The following is a 16,751-nucleotide window of genomic DNA, read 5'->3' on the forward strand; positions in this document are numbered from 1 at the left end:
ATGTTTAATTATTTGACTGTAAATGACTATTGCATGTGAATTATCACTTTTGGAACTAAAGCAAGAGTGTTTAGAGTCATTTTAATGCCTGAAATTGGTCGAAATAGAAGCTTCTGAGTAGAAGAAAAAGTCTGTAAAAATGGCAATTTTGTTCACATTAAGGCTTAAAAAAGTAGTTATTCAACATGAGGCACAATCCAAATGACATTTTCAATCAATTTTTCTACAGTACAAAAAATCAATTTTCTGATGAAAAACGAGGACCCGTGACCTGTCGAACTTTCTTCAGATGGTCAGAAAAGGTAATTTTTTAATGTTCAAGTTTTTTCACTGTAAATGACTATTGTATGTGAATTATCACTTTCGAAACTAAAACAAGAGTGTTTAGTGTCATTTTAATGCCTGAAATTGGTCGAAATAGAAGCTTCTGAGTAGGAGAAAAAGTCTGTGAAAATGGCAATTTTGATCATAATTGAGGCTTTAAAAAGTAGTTATTCAACATGAGGCACAATCCAAATGACATTTTCAATCAAATTTTCTACAGTCCAAAAATCAATTTTCTGATGAAAAACGAGGACCCGTGACCTGTCGAACTTTCTCCAGATGGTCAGAAATGGTAAGTTTTTTAATGTTTAATTTTTTGACTGTAAATGACTATTGCATGTGAATTATCACTTTTGATAATACAACAAGAGTGTTTAAAGTCATTTTAATGCCTGAAATTGGTTGAAATAGAAGCTTCTGAGAAGGAGAAAAAGTCTGTCAAAATGGCAATTTTGGTCACATTGAGGCTTTAAAAATTAGTTATTCAACACGAGGCACAATCCAAATGACATTTTCAATCAATTTTTTTACAGTCCAAAAAATCAATTTTCTGATGAAAAACGAGGACCCGTGACCTGTCGAACTTTCTCCAGATTGTCAGAAATGGTAAGTTTTTTAATGTTTAATTTTTTGACTGTAAATGACTATTGCATGTGAATTATCACTTTTGGATCTAACACAAGAGTGTTTAGAGTCATTTTAATGCCTGAAATTGGTCAAAAAAGAAGCTTCTGAGTAGAATAAAAAGTCTATCAAAATGGCAATTTTGTTCACATTAAGGCTTTAAAAAGTAGTTATTCAACATGAGGCACAATCCAAATGACATTTTCAATCAATTTTTCTACAGTCCAAAAAATCAATTTTCTGATGAAAAACGAGGACCCGTGACCTGTCGAACTTTCTCCAGATGGTCAGAAATGGTAATTTTTTAATGTATAATTTTTTGACTGTAAATGACTATTGCATGTGAATTATCACTTTTGGAACTAAAACAAGAGTGTTTAGAGTCATTTTAATGCCTGAAATTGGTCAAAATAGAAGCTTCTGAGTAGAATAAAAAGTCTATCAAAATGGCAATTTTGTTCAGATTAAGGCTTTAAAAAGTAGTTATTCAACATGAGGCACAATCCAAATGACATTTTCAATCAATTTTTTTACAGTCCAAAAAATAAATTTTCTGATGGAAAACGAGGACCCGTGACCTGTCGAACTTTCTTCAGATGGTCAGAAATGGTAATTTTTTAATGTTTAATTTTTTGACTATAAATGACTATTGCATGTGAATTATCACTTTTGGAACTAAAACAAGAGTGTTTAGAGTCATTTTAATGCCTGAAATTGGTCGAAATAGAAGCTTCTGAGTAGGAGAAAAAGTCTGTAAAAATGGCAATTTTGGTCTTATTGAGGCTTTAAAAAGTAGTTATTCAACTTGAGTGAGGCACAATCCAAATGACATTTTCAATCAACTTTTCTACAGTCCAAAAAATCAATTTTCTGATGAAAAACGAGGACCCGTGACCTGTCGAACTTTCTCCAGATGGTCAGAAATGGTAAGTTTTTTAATGTTTAATTATTTGACTGTAAATGACTATTGCATGTGAATTATCACTTTTGGAACTAAAACAAGAGTGTTTAGAGTCATTTTAATGCCTGAAATTGGTCGAAATAGAAGCTTCTGAATAGAAGAAAAAGTCTGTAAAAATGGCAATTTTGTTCACATTAAGGCTTTAAAAAGTAGTTATTCAACATGAGGCACAATCCAAATGACATTTTCAATCAATTTTTCTACAGTCCAAAAAATCAATTTTCTGATGAAAAACGAGGACCCGTGACCTGTCGAACTTTCTCCAGATGGTCAGAAATGGTAAGTTTTTTAATGTTTAATTTTTTGACTGTAAATGACTATTGCATGTGAATTATCACTTTTGGAACTAAAACAAGAGTGTTTAGAGTCATTTTAATGCCTGAAATTAGTTGAAATAGAAGCTTCTGAGTAGGAGAAAAAGTCTGTAAAAATGGCAAGTTTGGTCACATTAAGGCTTTAAAAAGTAGTTATTCAACATGAGGCACAATCCAAATGACATTTTCAATCAACTTTTCTACAGTCCAAAAAATCAATTTTCTGATGAAAAACGAGGACCCGTGACCTGTCGAACTTTCTCCAGATGGTCAGAAATGGTAAGTTTTTTAATGTTTAATTTTTTGACTCTAAATGACTATTGCATGTGAATTATCACTTTTGGAACTAAAACAAGAGTGTTTAGAGTCATTTTAATGCCTGAAATTGGTCGAAATAGAAGCTTCTGAGTAGAAGAAAAAGTCTGTCAAAATGGCAATTTTGTTCACATTAAGGCTTTAAAAAGTAGTTATTCAACATGAGGCACAATCCAAATGACATTTTCAATCAACTTTTCTACAGTCCAAAAAATCAATTTTCTGATGAAAAACGAGGACCCGTGACCTGTCGAACTTTCTCCAGATGGTCAGAAATGGTAAGTTTTTTAATGTTTAATTTTTTGACTGTAAATGACTATTGCATGTGAATTATCACTTTTGATAATACAACAAGAGTGTTTAGAGTCATTTTAATGCCTGAAATTGGTTGAAATAGAAGCTTCTGAGAAGGAGGAAAAGTCTGTAAAAATGTCAATTTTGTTCACATTAAGGCTTTAAAAAGTAGTTATTCAACATGAGGCACAATCCAAATGACATTTTCAATCAATTTTTCTACAGTCCAAAAAATCAATTTTCTGATGAAAAACGAGGACCCGTGCGTGACCTGTCGAACTTTCTCCAGATGGTCAGAAATGGTAAGTTTTTTAATGTTTAATTTTTTGACTGTAAATGACTATTGCATGTGAATTATCACTTTTGGAACTAACACAAGAGTGTTTAGAGTCATTTTAATGCCTGAAATTGGTCAAAATAGAAGCTTCTGAGTAGAATAAAAAGTCTATCAAAATGGCAATTTTGTTCACATTAAGGCTTTAAAAAGTAGTTATTCAACATGAGGCACAATCCAAATGACATTTTCAATCAATTTTTTTACAGTCCAAAAAATCAATTTTTTGATGAAAAACGAGGACCCGTGACCTGTCGAACTTTCTCCAGATGGTCAGAAATGGTAATTTTTTAATGTTTAATTTTTTGACTATAAATCACTATTGCATGTGAATTATCACTTTTGGAACTAAAACAAGAGTGTTTAGAGTCATTTTAATGCCTGAAATTGGTCGAAATAGAAGCTTCTGAGTAGAAGAAAAAGTCTGTTAAAATGGCAATTTTGTTCACATTAAGGCTTTAAAAAGTAGTTATTCAACATGAGGCACAATCCAAATGACATTTTCAATCAATTTTTCTACAGTCATAAAATAAATTTTTTGATGAAAAACAAGGACCCGTGACCTGTCGAACTTTCTCCAGATGGTCAGAAATGGTAAGTTTTTTAATGTTTAATTTTTTGACTGTAAATGACTATTGCATGTGAATTATCACTTTTGGAACTAAAACAAGAGTGTTTAGAGTCATTTTAATGCCTGAAATTAGTTGAAATAGAAGCTTCTGAGTAGGAGAAAAAGTCTGTAAAAATGGCAATTTTGGTCCCATTGAGGCTTTAAAAAGTAGTTATTCAACATGAGGCACAATCCAAATGACATTTTCAATCAACTTTTCTACAGTCCAAAAAATCAATTTTCTGATGAAAAACGAGGACCCGTGACCTGTCGAACTTTCTCCAGATGGTCAGAAATGGTAAGTTTTTTAATGTTTAATTATTTGACTGTAAATGACTATTGCATGTGAATTATCACTTTTGGAACTAAAACAAGAGTGTTTAGAGTCATTTTAATGCCTGAAATTGGTCAAAATAGAAGCTTCTGAGTAGAAGAAAAAGTCTGTAAAAATGGCAATTTTGTTCACATTAAGGCTTTAAAAAGTAGTTATTCAACATGAGGCACAATCCAAATGACATTTTCAATCAATTTTTCTACAGTCCAAAAAATCAATTTTCTGATGAAAAACAAGGACCCGTGACCTGTCGAACTTTCTCCAGATGGTCAGAAATGGTAAGTTTTTTAATGTTTAATTTTTTGACTGTAAATGACTATTGCATGTGAATTATCAATTTTGGAACTAAAACAAGAGTGTTTAGAGTCATTTTAATGCCTGAAATTTGTCGAAATAGAAGCTTCTGAGTAGAAGAAAAAGTCTGTAAAAATGGCAATTTTGTTCACATTAAGGCTTTAAAAAGTAGATATTCAACATGAGGCACAATCCAAATGACATTTTCAATCAATTTTTCTACAGTCCAAAAAATCAATTTTCTGATGAAAAACGAGGACCCGTGACCTGTCGAACTTTCTCCAGATGGTCAGAAATGGTAATTTTTTAATGTTTAATTTTTTGACTGTAAATGACTATTGCATGTGAATTATAACTTTTGGAACTAAAACAAGAGTGTTTAGAGTCATTTTAATGCCTGAAATTGGTCGAAATAGAAGCTTCTGAGTAGAAGAATAAGTCTGTAAAAATGGCAATTTTGTTCACATTAAGGCTTTAAAAAGTAGTTATTCAACATGAGGCACAATCCAAATGACATTTTCAATCAATTTTTCTACAGTCATAAAATAAATTTTTTGATGAAAAACAAGGACCCGTGACCTGTCGAACTTTCTCCAGATGGTCAGAAATGGTAAGTTTTTTAATGTTTAATTTTTTGACTGTAAATGACTATTGCATGTGAATTATCACTTTTGGAACTAAAACAAGAGTGTTTAGTCATTTTAATGCTTGAAATTAGTTGAAATAGAAGCTTCTGAGTAGGAGAAAAAGTCTGTAAAAATGGCAATTTTGGTCACATTGAGGCTTTAAAAAGTAGTTATTCAACATGAGGCACAATCCAAATGACATTTTCAATCAATTTTTCTACAGTCCAAAAAATCAATTTTCTGATGAAAAACGAGGACCTGTGACCTGTCGAACTTTCTCCAGATGGTCAGAAAAGGTAAGTTTTTTAATGTTTAATTTTTTGACTGTAAATGACTATTGCATGTGAATTATCACTTTTGGAACTAACACAAGAGTGTTTAGAGTCATTTTAATGCCTGAAATTGGTCAAAATAGAAGCTTCTGAGTAGAATAAAAAGTCTATCAAAATGGCAATTTTGTTCACATTAAGGCTTTAAAAAGTAGTTATTCAACATGAGGCACAATCCAAATGACATTTTCAATCAATTTTTCTACAGTCCAAAAAATCAATTTTCTGATGAAAAACGAGGACCTGTGACCTGTCGAACTTTCTCCAGATGGTCAGAAATGGTAATTTTTTAATGTATAATTTTTTGACTGTAAATGACTATTGCATGTGAATTATCACTTTTGGAACTAAAACAAGAGTGTTTAGAGTCATTTTAATGCCTGAAATTGGTTGAAATAGAAGCTTCTGAGTAGGAGAAAAAGTCTTTAAAAATGGCAATTTTGGTCACATTGAGGCTTTAAAAAGTAGTTATTCAACATGAGGCACAATCCAAATGACATTTTCAATCAATTTTTCTACAGTCCAAAAAATCAATTTTCTGATGAAAAACGAGGACCCGTAACCTGTCGAACTTTCTCCAGATGGTCAGAAATGGTAAGTTTTTTAATGTTTAATTTTTTGACTGTAAATGACTATTGCATGTGAATTATCACTTTTGGAACTAACACAAGAGTGTTTAGAGTCATTTTAATGCCTGAAATTGGTTGAAATAGAAGCTTCTGAGTAGAATAAAAAGTCTATCAAAATGGCAATTTTGTTCACATTAAGGCTTTAAAAAGTAGTTATTCAACATGAGGCACAATCCAAATGACATTTTCAATCAATTTTTCTACAGTCCAAAAAATCAATTTTCTGATGAAAAACGAGGACCCGTGACCTGTCGAACTTTCTCCAGATGGTCAGAAATGGTAATTTTTTAATGTATAATTTTTTGACTGTAAATGACTATTGCATGTGAATTATCACTTTTGGAACTAAAACAAGAGTGTTTAGAGTCATTTTAATGCCTGAAATTGGTTGAAATAGAAGCTTCTGAGTAGGAGAAAAAGTCTGTAAAAATGGCAATTTTGGTCACATTGAGGCTTTAAAAAGTAGTTATTCAACATGAGGCACAATCCAAATGACATTTTCAATCAATTTTTCTACAGTCCAAAAAATCAATTTTCTGATGAAAAACGAGGACCCGTGACCTGTCGAACTTTCTCCAGATGGTCAGAAATGGTAAGTTTTTTAATGTTTAATTTTTTGACTGTAAATGACTATTGCATGTGAATTATCACTTTTGGAACTAACACAAGAGTGTTTAGAGTCATTTTAATGCCTGAAATTGGTCAAAATAGAAGCTTCTGAGTAGAATAAAAAGTCTATCAAAATGGCAATTTTGTTCACATTAAGGCTTTAAAAAGTAGTTATTCAACATGAGGCACAATCCAAATGACATTTTCAATCAATTTTTCTACAGTCCAAAAAATCAATTTTCTGATGAAAAACGAGGACCTGTGACCTGTCGAACTTTCTCCAGATGGTCAGAAATGGTAATTTTTTAATGTATAATTTTTTGACTGTAAATGACTATTGCATGTGAATTATCACTTTTGGAACTAAAACAAGAGTGTTTAGAGTCATTTTAATACCTGAAATTGGTTGAAATAGAAGCTTCTGAGTAGGAGAAAAAGTCTTTAAAAATGGCAATTTTGGTCACATTGAGGCTTTAAAAAGTAGTTATTCAACATGAGGCACAATCCAAATGACATTTTCAATCAATTTTTCTACAGTCCAAAAAATCAATTTTCTGATGAAAAACGAGGACACGTAACCTGTCGAACTTTCTCCAGATGGTCAGAAATGGTAAGTTTTTTAATGTTTAATTTTTTGACTGTAAATGACTATTGCATGTGAATTATCACTTTTGGAACTAACACAAGAGTGTTTAGAGTCATTTTAATGCCTGAAATTGGTCAAAATAGAAGCTTCTGAGTAGAATAAAAAGTCTATCAAAATGGCAATTTTGTTCACATTAATGCTTTAAAAATTAGTTATTCAACATGAGGCACAATCCAAATGACATTTTCAATCAATTTTTCGACAGTACAAAAAATCAATTTTCTGATGAAAAACGAGGAACCGAGACCTGTCGAACTTTCTGCAGATGGTCAGAAATGGTTAGTTTTTTAATGTTTAATTTTTTGACTGTAAATGACTATTGCATGTGAATTATCACTTTTGGAACTAAAACAAGAGTGTTTAGAGTCATTTTAATGCTTGAAATTAGTTGAAATAGAAGCTTCTGAGTAGGAGAAAAAGTCTGTAAAAATGGCAATTTTGGTCACATTGAGGCTTTAAAAAGTAGTTATTCAACATGAGGCACAATCCAAATTACATTTTCAATCAATTTTTCTACAGTCCAAAAAATCAATTTTCTGATGAAAAACGAGGACCCGTGACCTGTCGAACTTTCTCCAGATGGTCAGAAATGGTAAGTTTTTTAATGTTTAATTTTTTGACTGTAAATGACTATTGCATGTGAATTATCACTTTTGGAACTAAAACAAGAGTGTTTAGAGTCATTTTAATGCCTGAAATTGGTTGAAATAGAAGCTTCTGAGTAGGAGAAAAAGTCTGTAAAAATGGCAATTTTGGTCACATTGAGGCTTTAAAAAGTAGTTATTCAACATGAGGCACAATCCAAATGACATTTTCAATCAATTTTTCGACATTACAAAAAATCAATTTTCTGATGAAAAACGAGGACCCGAGACCTGTCGAACTTTCTCCAGATGGTCAGAAATGGTAAGTTTTTTAATGTTTAATTTTTTGACTGTAAATGACTATTGCATGTGAATTATCACTTTTGGAACTAAAACAAGAGTGTTTAGAGTCATTTTAATGCCTGAAATTGGTCAAAATAGAAGCTTCTGAGTAGAATAAAAAGTCTATAAAAATGGCAATTTTGTTCACATTAAGGCTTTAAAAAGTAGTTATTCAACATGAGGCACAATCCAAATGACATTTTCAATCAATTTTTCTACAGTCCAAAAAAACAATTTTCTGATGAAAAACGAGGGCCCGTGACCTGTCGAACTTTCTCCAGATGGTCAGAAATGGTAATTTTTTAATGTATAATTTTTTGACTGTAAATGACTATTGCATGTGAATTATCACTTTTGGAACTAAAACAAGAGTGTTTAGAGTCATTTTAATGCCTGAAATTGGTTGAAATAGAAGCTTCTGAGTAGGAGAAAAAGTCTGTAAAAATGGCAATTTTGGTCACATTGAGGCTTTAAAAAGTAGTTATTCAACATGAGGCACAATCCAAATGACATTTTCAATCAATTTTTCTACAGTCCAAAAAATCAATTTTCTGATGAAAAACGAGGACCCGTGACCTGTCGAACTTTCTCCAGATGGTCAGAAATGGTAAGTTTTTTAATGTTTAATTTTTTGACTGTAAATGACTATTGCATGTGAATTATCACTTTTGGAACTAACACAAGAGTGTTTAGAGTCATTTTAATGCCTGAAATTGGTCAAAATAGAAGCTTCTGAGTAGAATAAAAAGTCTATCAAAATGGCAATTTTGTTCACATTAAGGCTTTAAAAAGTAGTTATTCAACATGAGGCACAATCCAAATGACATTTTCAATCAATTTTTCTACAGTCCAAAAAATCAATTTTCTGATGAAAAACGAGGACCCGTGACCTGTCGAACTTTCTCCAGATGGTCAGAAATGGTAATTTTTTAATGTTTAATTTTTTGACTGTAAATGACTATTGCATGTGAATTATCACTTTTGGAACTAAAACAAGAGTGTTTAGAGTCATTTTAATGCCTGAAATTGGTCGAAATAGAAGCTTCTGAGTAGAAGAATAAGTCTGTAAAAATGGCAATTTTGTTCACATTAAGGCTTTAAAAAGTAGTTATTCAACATGAGGCACAATCCAAATGACATTTTCAATCAATTTTTCTACAGTACAAAAAATCAATTTTCTGATGAAAAACGAGGACCCGTGACCTGTCGAACTTTCTCCAGATGGTCAGAAAAGGTAATTTTTTAATGTTGAAGTTTTTTGACTGTAAATGACTATTGTATGTGAATTATCACTTTCGAAACTAAAACAAGAGTGTTTAGTGTCATTTTAATGCCTGAAATTGGTCGAAATAGAAGCTTCTGAGTAGAATAAAAAGTCTATCAAAATGGCAATTTTGTTCACATTAAGGCTTTAAAAAGTAGTTATTCAACATGAGGCACAATCCAAATGACATTTTCAATCAATTTTTCGACAGTACAAAAAATCAATTTTCTGATGAAAAACGAGGACCCGAGACCTGTCGAACTTTCTCCAGATGGTCAGAAATGGTAAGTTTTTTAATGTTTAATTTTTTGACTGTAAATGACTATTGCATGTGAATTATCACTTTTGGAACTAAAACAAGAGTGTTTAGAGTCATTTTAATGCCTGAAATTTGTCGAAATAGAAGCTTCTGAGTAGAAGAAAAAGTCTGTAAAAATGGCAATTTTGTTCACATTAAGGCTTTAAAAAGTAGTTATTCAACATGAGGCACAATCCAAATGACATTTTCAATCAATTTTTTTACAGTCCCAAAAAATCAATTTTCTGATGAAAAACGAGGACCCGTGACCTGTCGAACTTTCTCCAGATGGTCAGAAATGGTAATATTTTAATGTTTAATTTTTTGACTATAAATGACTATTGCAAGTGAATTATCACTTTTGGAACTAAAACAAGAGTGTTTAGAGTCATTTTAATGCCTGAAATTTGTCGAAATAGAAGCTTCTGAGTAGAAGAAAAAGTCTGTAAAAATGGCAATTTTGTTCACATTAAGGCTTTAAAAAATAGTTATTCAACATGAGGCACAATCCAAATGACATTTTCAATCAATTTTTCTACAGTCCAAAAAATCAATTTTCTGATGAAAAACGAGGACCCGTGACCTGTCGAACTTTCTCCAGATGGTCAGAAATGGTAAGTTTTTTAATGTTTAATTTTTTGACTGTAAATGACTATTGCATGTGAATTATCACTTTTGGAACTAAAACAAGATTGTTTAGAGTCATTTTAATGCCTGAAATTGGTCGAAATAGAAGCTTCTGAGTAGAATAAAAAGTCTATCAAAATGGCAATTTTGTTCACATTAAGGCTTTAAAAAGTAGTAATTCAACATGAGGCACAATCCAAATGACATTTTCAATCAATTTTTCTACAGTCCAAAAAATCAATTTTCTGATGAAAAACGAGGACCCGTGACCTGTCGAACTTTCTCCAGATGGTTAGAAATGGTAATTTTTTAATGTTTAATTTTTTGACGGTAAATGACTATTGCATGTGAATTGTCACTTTTGGAACTAAAACAAGAGTGTTTAGAGTCATTTTAATGCCTGAAATTGGTTGAAATAGAAGCTTCTGAGTAGGAGAAAAAGTCTTTAAAAATGGCAATTTTGGTCACATTGAGGCTTTAAAAAGTAGTTATTCAACATGAGGCACAATCCAAATGACATTTTCAATCAACTTTTCTACAGTCCAAAAAATCAATTTTCTGATGAAAAACGAGGGCCCGTGACCTGTCGAACTTTCTCCAGATTGTCAGAAATGGTAAGTTTTTTAATGTTTAATTTTTTGACTGTAAATGACTATTGTATGTGAATTATCACTTTTGGAACTAAAGCAAGAGTGTTTAGAGTCATTTTAATGCCTGAAATTAGTTGAAATAGAAGCTTCTGAGTAGGAGAAAAAGTCTGTAAAAATGGCAATTTTGGTCCCATTGAGGCTTTAAAAAGTAGATATTCAACATGAGGCACAATCCAAATGACATTTTCAATCAACTTTTCTACAGTCCAAAAAATCAATTTTCTGATGAAAAACGAGGACCCGTGACCTGTCGAACTTTCTCGAGATGGTCAGAAATGGTAAGTTTTTTAAGGTTTAATTATTTGACTGTAAATGACTATTGCATGTGAATTATCACTTTTGGAACTAAAACAAGAGTGTTTAGAGCCATTTTAATGCCTGAAATTGGTCGAAATAGAAGCTTCTGAGTAGAAGAAAAAGTCTGTAAAAATGGCAATTTTGTTCACATTAAGGCTTTAAAAAGTAGTTATTCAACATGAGGCACAATCCAAATGACATTTTCAATCAATTTTTCTACAGTCCAAAAAATCAATTTTCTGATGAAAAACAAGGACCCGTGACCTGTCGAACTTTCTCCAGATCGTCAGAAATGGTAAGTTTTTTAATGTTTAATTTTTTGACTGTAAATGACTATTGCATGTGAATTATCACTTTTGGAACTAAAACAAGAGTGTTTAGAGTCATTTTAATGCCTGAAATTGGTCAAAATAGAAGCTTCTGAGTAGGAGAAAAAGTCTGTAAAAATGGCAATTTTGGTCCCATTGAGGCTTTAAAAAGTAGTTATTCAACATGAGGCACAACCCAAATGACATTTTCAATCAACTTTTCTACAGTCCAAAAAATCAATTTTCTGATGAAAAACGAGGGCCCGTGACCTGTCGAACTTTCTCCAGATTGTCAGAAATGGTAAGTTTTTTAATGTTTAATTTCTTGACTGTAAATGACTATTGCATGTGAATTATCACTTTTGGAACTAAAACAAGAGTGTTTAGAGTCGTTTTAATGCCTGAAATTAGTTGAAATATAAGCTTCTGAGTAGGAGAAAAAGTCTGTAAAAATGGCAATTTTGGTCCGATTGAGGCTTTAAAAAGTAGTTATTCAACATGAGGCACAATCCAAATGACATTTTCAATCAACTTTTCTACAGTCCAAAAAATCAATTTTCTGATGAAAAACGAGGACCCGTGACCTGTCGAACTTTCTCCAGATGGTCAGAAATGGTAAGTTTTTTAATGTTTAATTATTTGACTGTAAATGACTATTGCATGTGAATTATCTCTTTTGGAACTAAAACAAGAGTGTTTAGAGTCATTTTAATGCCTGAAATTTGTCGAAATAGAAGCTTCTGAGTAGAAGAAAAAGTCTGTAAAAATGGCAATTTTGTTCACATTAAGGCTTTAAAAAGTAGTTATTCAACATGAGGCACAATCCAAATGACATTTTCAATCAATTTTTCTACAGTCCAAAAAATCAATTTTCTGATGAAAAACAAGGACCCGTGACCTGTCGAACTTTCTCCAGATGGTCAGAAATGGTAAGTTTTTTAATGTTTAATTTTTTGACTGTAAATGACTATTGCATGTGAATTATCACTTTTGGAACTAAAACAAGAGTGTTTAGAGTCATTTTAATGCCTGAAATTTGTCGAAATAGAAGCTTCTGAGTAAAGAAAAAGTCTGTAAAAATGGCAATTTTGTTCACATTAAGGCTTTAAAAAGTAGTTATTCAACATGAGGCACAATCCAAATGACGTTTTCAATCAATTTTTCTACAGTCCAAAAAATCAATTTTCTGATGAAAAACGAGGACCCGTGACCTGTCGAACTTTCTCCAGATGGTCAGAAATGGTAAGTTTTTTAATGTTTAATTTTTTGACTGTAAATGACTATTGCATGTGAATTATCACTTTTGGAACTAAAACAAGATTGTTTAGAGTCATTTTAATGCCTGAAATTTGTCGAAATAGAAGCTTCTGAGTAGAATAAAAAGTCTATCAAAATGGCAATTTTGTTCACATTAAGGCTTTAAAAAGTAGTAATTCAACATGAGGCACAATCCAAATGACATTTTCAATCAATTTTTCTACAGTCCAAAAAATCAATTTTCTGATGAAAAACGAGGACCCGTGACCTGTCGAACTTTCTCCAGATGGTCAGAAATGGTAAGTTTTTTAATGTTTAATTTTTTGACTGTAAATGACTATTGCATGTGAATTGTCACTTTTGGAACTAAAACAAGAGTGTTTAGAGTCATTTTAATGCCTGAAATTGGTTGAAATAGAAGCTTCTGAGTAGGAGAAAAAGTCTTTAAAAATGGCAATTTTGGTCACATTGAGGCTTTAAAAAGTAGTTATTCAACATGAGGCACAATCCAAATGACATTTTCAATCAACTTTTCTACAGTCCAAAAAATCAATTTTCTGATGAAAAACGAGGGCCCGTGACCTGTCGAACTTTCTCCAGATTGTCAGAAATGGTAAGTTTTTTAATGTTTAATTTTTTGACTGTAAATGACTATTGCATGTGAATTATCACTTTTGGAACTAAAGCAAGAGTGTTTAGAGTCATTTTAATGCCTGAAATTAGTTGAAATAGAAGCTTCTGAGTAGGAGAAAAAGTCTGTAAAAATGGCAATTTTGGTCCCATTGAGGCTTTAAAAAGTAGATATTCAACATGAGGCACAATCCAAATGACATTTTCAATCAACTTTTCTACAGTCCAAAAAATCAATTTTCTGATGAAAAACGAGGACCCGTGACCTGTCGAACTTTCTCCAGATGGTCAGAAATGGTAAGTTTTTTAAGGTTTAATTATTTGACTGTAAATGACTATTGCATGTGAATTATCACTTTTGGAACTAAAACAAGAGTGTTTAGAGCCATTTTAATGCCTGAAATTGGTCGAAATAGAAGCTTCTGAGTAGAAGAAAAAGTCTGTAAAAATGGCAATTTTGTTCACATTAAGGCTTTAAAAAGTAGTTATTCAACATGAGGCACAATCCAAATGACATTTTCAATCAATTTTTCTACAGTCCAAAAAATCAATTTTCTGATGAAAAACAAGGACCCGTGACCTGTCGAACTTTCTCCAGATCGTCAGAAATGGTAAGTTTTTTAATGTTTAATTTTTTGACTGTAAATGACTATTGCATGTGAATTATCACTTTTGGAACTAAAACAAGAGTGTTTAGAGTCATTTTAATGCCTGAAATTGGTCAAAATAGAAGCTTCTGAGTAGGAGAAAAAGTCTGTAAAAATGGCAATTTTGGTCCCATTGAGGCTTTAAAAAGTAGTTATTCAACATGAGGCACAACCCAAATGACATTTTCAATCAACTTTTCTACAGTCCAAAAAATCAATTTTCTGATGAAAAACGAGGGCCCGTGACCTGTCGAACTTTCTCCAGATTGTCAGAAATGGTAAGTTTTTTAATGTTTAATTTCTTGACTGTAAATGACTATTGCATGTGAATTATCACTTTTGGAACTAAAACAAGAGTGTTTAGAGTCGTTTTAATGCCTGAAATTAGTTGAAATAGAAGCTTCTGAGTAGGAGAAAAAGTCTGTAAAAATGGCAATTTTTGTCCGATTGAGGCTTTAAAAAGTAGTTATTCAACATGAGGCACAATCCAAATGACATTTTCAATCAACTTTTCTACAGTCCAAAAAATCAATTTTCTGATGAAAAACGAGGACCCGTGACCTGTCGAACTTTCTCCAGATGGTCAGAAATGGTAAGTTTTTTAATGTTTAATTATTTGACTGTAAATGACTATTGCATGTGAATTATCTCTTTTGGAACTAAAACAAGAGTGTTTAGAGTCATTTTAATGCCTGAAATTTGTCGAAATAGAAGCTTCTGAGTAGAAGAAAAAGTCTGTAAAAATGGCAATTTTGTTCACATTAAGGCTTTAAAAAGTAGTTATTCAACATGAGGCACAATCCAAATGACATTTTCAATCAATTTTTCTACAGTCCAAAAAATCAATTTTCTGATGAAAAACAAGGACCCGTGACCTGTCGAACTTTCTCCAGATGGTCAGAAATGGTAAGTTTTTTAATGTTTAATTTTTTGACTGTAAATGACTATTGCATGTGAATTATCACTTTTGGAACTAAAACAAGAGTGTTTAGAGTCATTTTAATGCCTGAAATTTGTCGAAATAGAAGCTTCTGAGTAAAGAAAAAGTCTGTAAAAATGGCAATTTTGTTCACATTAAGGCTTTAAAAAGTAGTTATTCAACATGAGGCACAATCCAAATGACGTTTTCAATCAATTTTTCTACAGTCCAAAAAATCAATTTTCTGATGAAAAACGAGGACCCGTGACCTGTCGAACTTTCTCCAGATGGTCAGAAATGGTAAGTTTTTTAATGTTTAATTTTTTGACTGTAAATGACTATTGCATGTGAATTATCACTTTTGGAACTAAAACAAGATTGTTTAGAGTCATTTTAATGCCTGAAATTTGTCGAAATAGAAGCTTCTGAGTAGAATAAAAAGTCTATCAAAATGGCAATTTTGTTCACATTAAGGCTTTAAAAAGTAGTAATTCAACATGAGGCACAATCCAAATGACATTTTCAATCAATTTTTCTACAGTCCAAAAAATCAATTTTCTGATGAAAAACGAGGACCCGTGACCTGTCGAACTTTCTCCAGATGGTCAGAAATGGTAAGTTTTTTAATGTTTAATTTTTTGACTGTAAATGACTATTGCATGTGAATTGTCACTTTTGGAACTAAAACAAGAGTGTTTAGAGTCATTTTAATGCCTGAAATTGGTTGAAATAGAAGCTTCTGAGTAGGAGAAAAAGTCTTTAAAAATGGCAATTTTGGTCACATTGAGGCTTTAAAAAGTAGTTATTCAACATGAGGCACAATCCAAATGACATTTTCAATCAACTTTTCTACAGTCCAAAAAATCAATTTTCTGATGAAAAACGAGGGCCCGTGACCTGTCGAACTTTCTCCAGATTGTCAGAAATGGTAAGTTTTTTAATGTTTAATTTTTTGACTGTAAATGACTATTGCATGTGAATTATCACTTTTGGAACTAAAGCAAGAGTGTTTAGAGTCATTTTAATGCCTGAAATTAGTTGAAATAGAAGCTTCTGAGTAGGAGAAAAAGTCTGTAAAAATGGCAATTTTGGTCCCATTGAGGCTTTAAAAAGTAGATATTCAACATGAGGCACAATCCAAATGACATTTTCAATCAACTTTTCTACAGTCCAAAAAATCAATTTTCTGATGAAAAACGAGGACCCGTGACCTGTCGAACTTTCTCCAGATGGTCAGAAATGGTAAGTTTTTTAAGGTTTAATTATTTGACTGTAAATGACTATTGCATGTGAATTATCACTTTTGGAACTAAAACAAGAGTGTTTAGAGCCATTTTAATGCCTGAAATTGGTCGAAATAGAAGCTTCTGAGTAGAAGAAAAAGTCTGTAAAAATGGCAATTTTGTTCACATTAAGGCTTTAAAAAGTAGTTATTCAACATGAGGCACAATCCAAATGACATTTTCAATCAATTTTTCTACAGTCCAAAAAATCAATTTTCTGATGAAAAACAAGGACCCGTGACCTGTCGAACTTTCTCCAGATCGTCAGAAATGGTAAGTTTTTTAATGTTTAATTTTTTGACTGTAAATGACTATTGCATGTGAATTATCACTTTTGGAACTAAAACAAGAGTGTTTAGAGTCATTTTAATGCCTGAAATTGGTCAAAATAGAAGCTTCTGA

The sequence above is a fragment of the Triturus cristatus genome, chromosome 3_2, assembly GCF_964204655.1.
Source record: "Triturus cristatus chromosome 3_2, aTriCri1.1, whole genome shotgun sequence".
Classification (NCBI taxonomy): domain Eukaryota; kingdom Metazoa; phylum Chordata; class Amphibia; order Caudata; family Salamandridae; genus Triturus; species Triturus cristatus.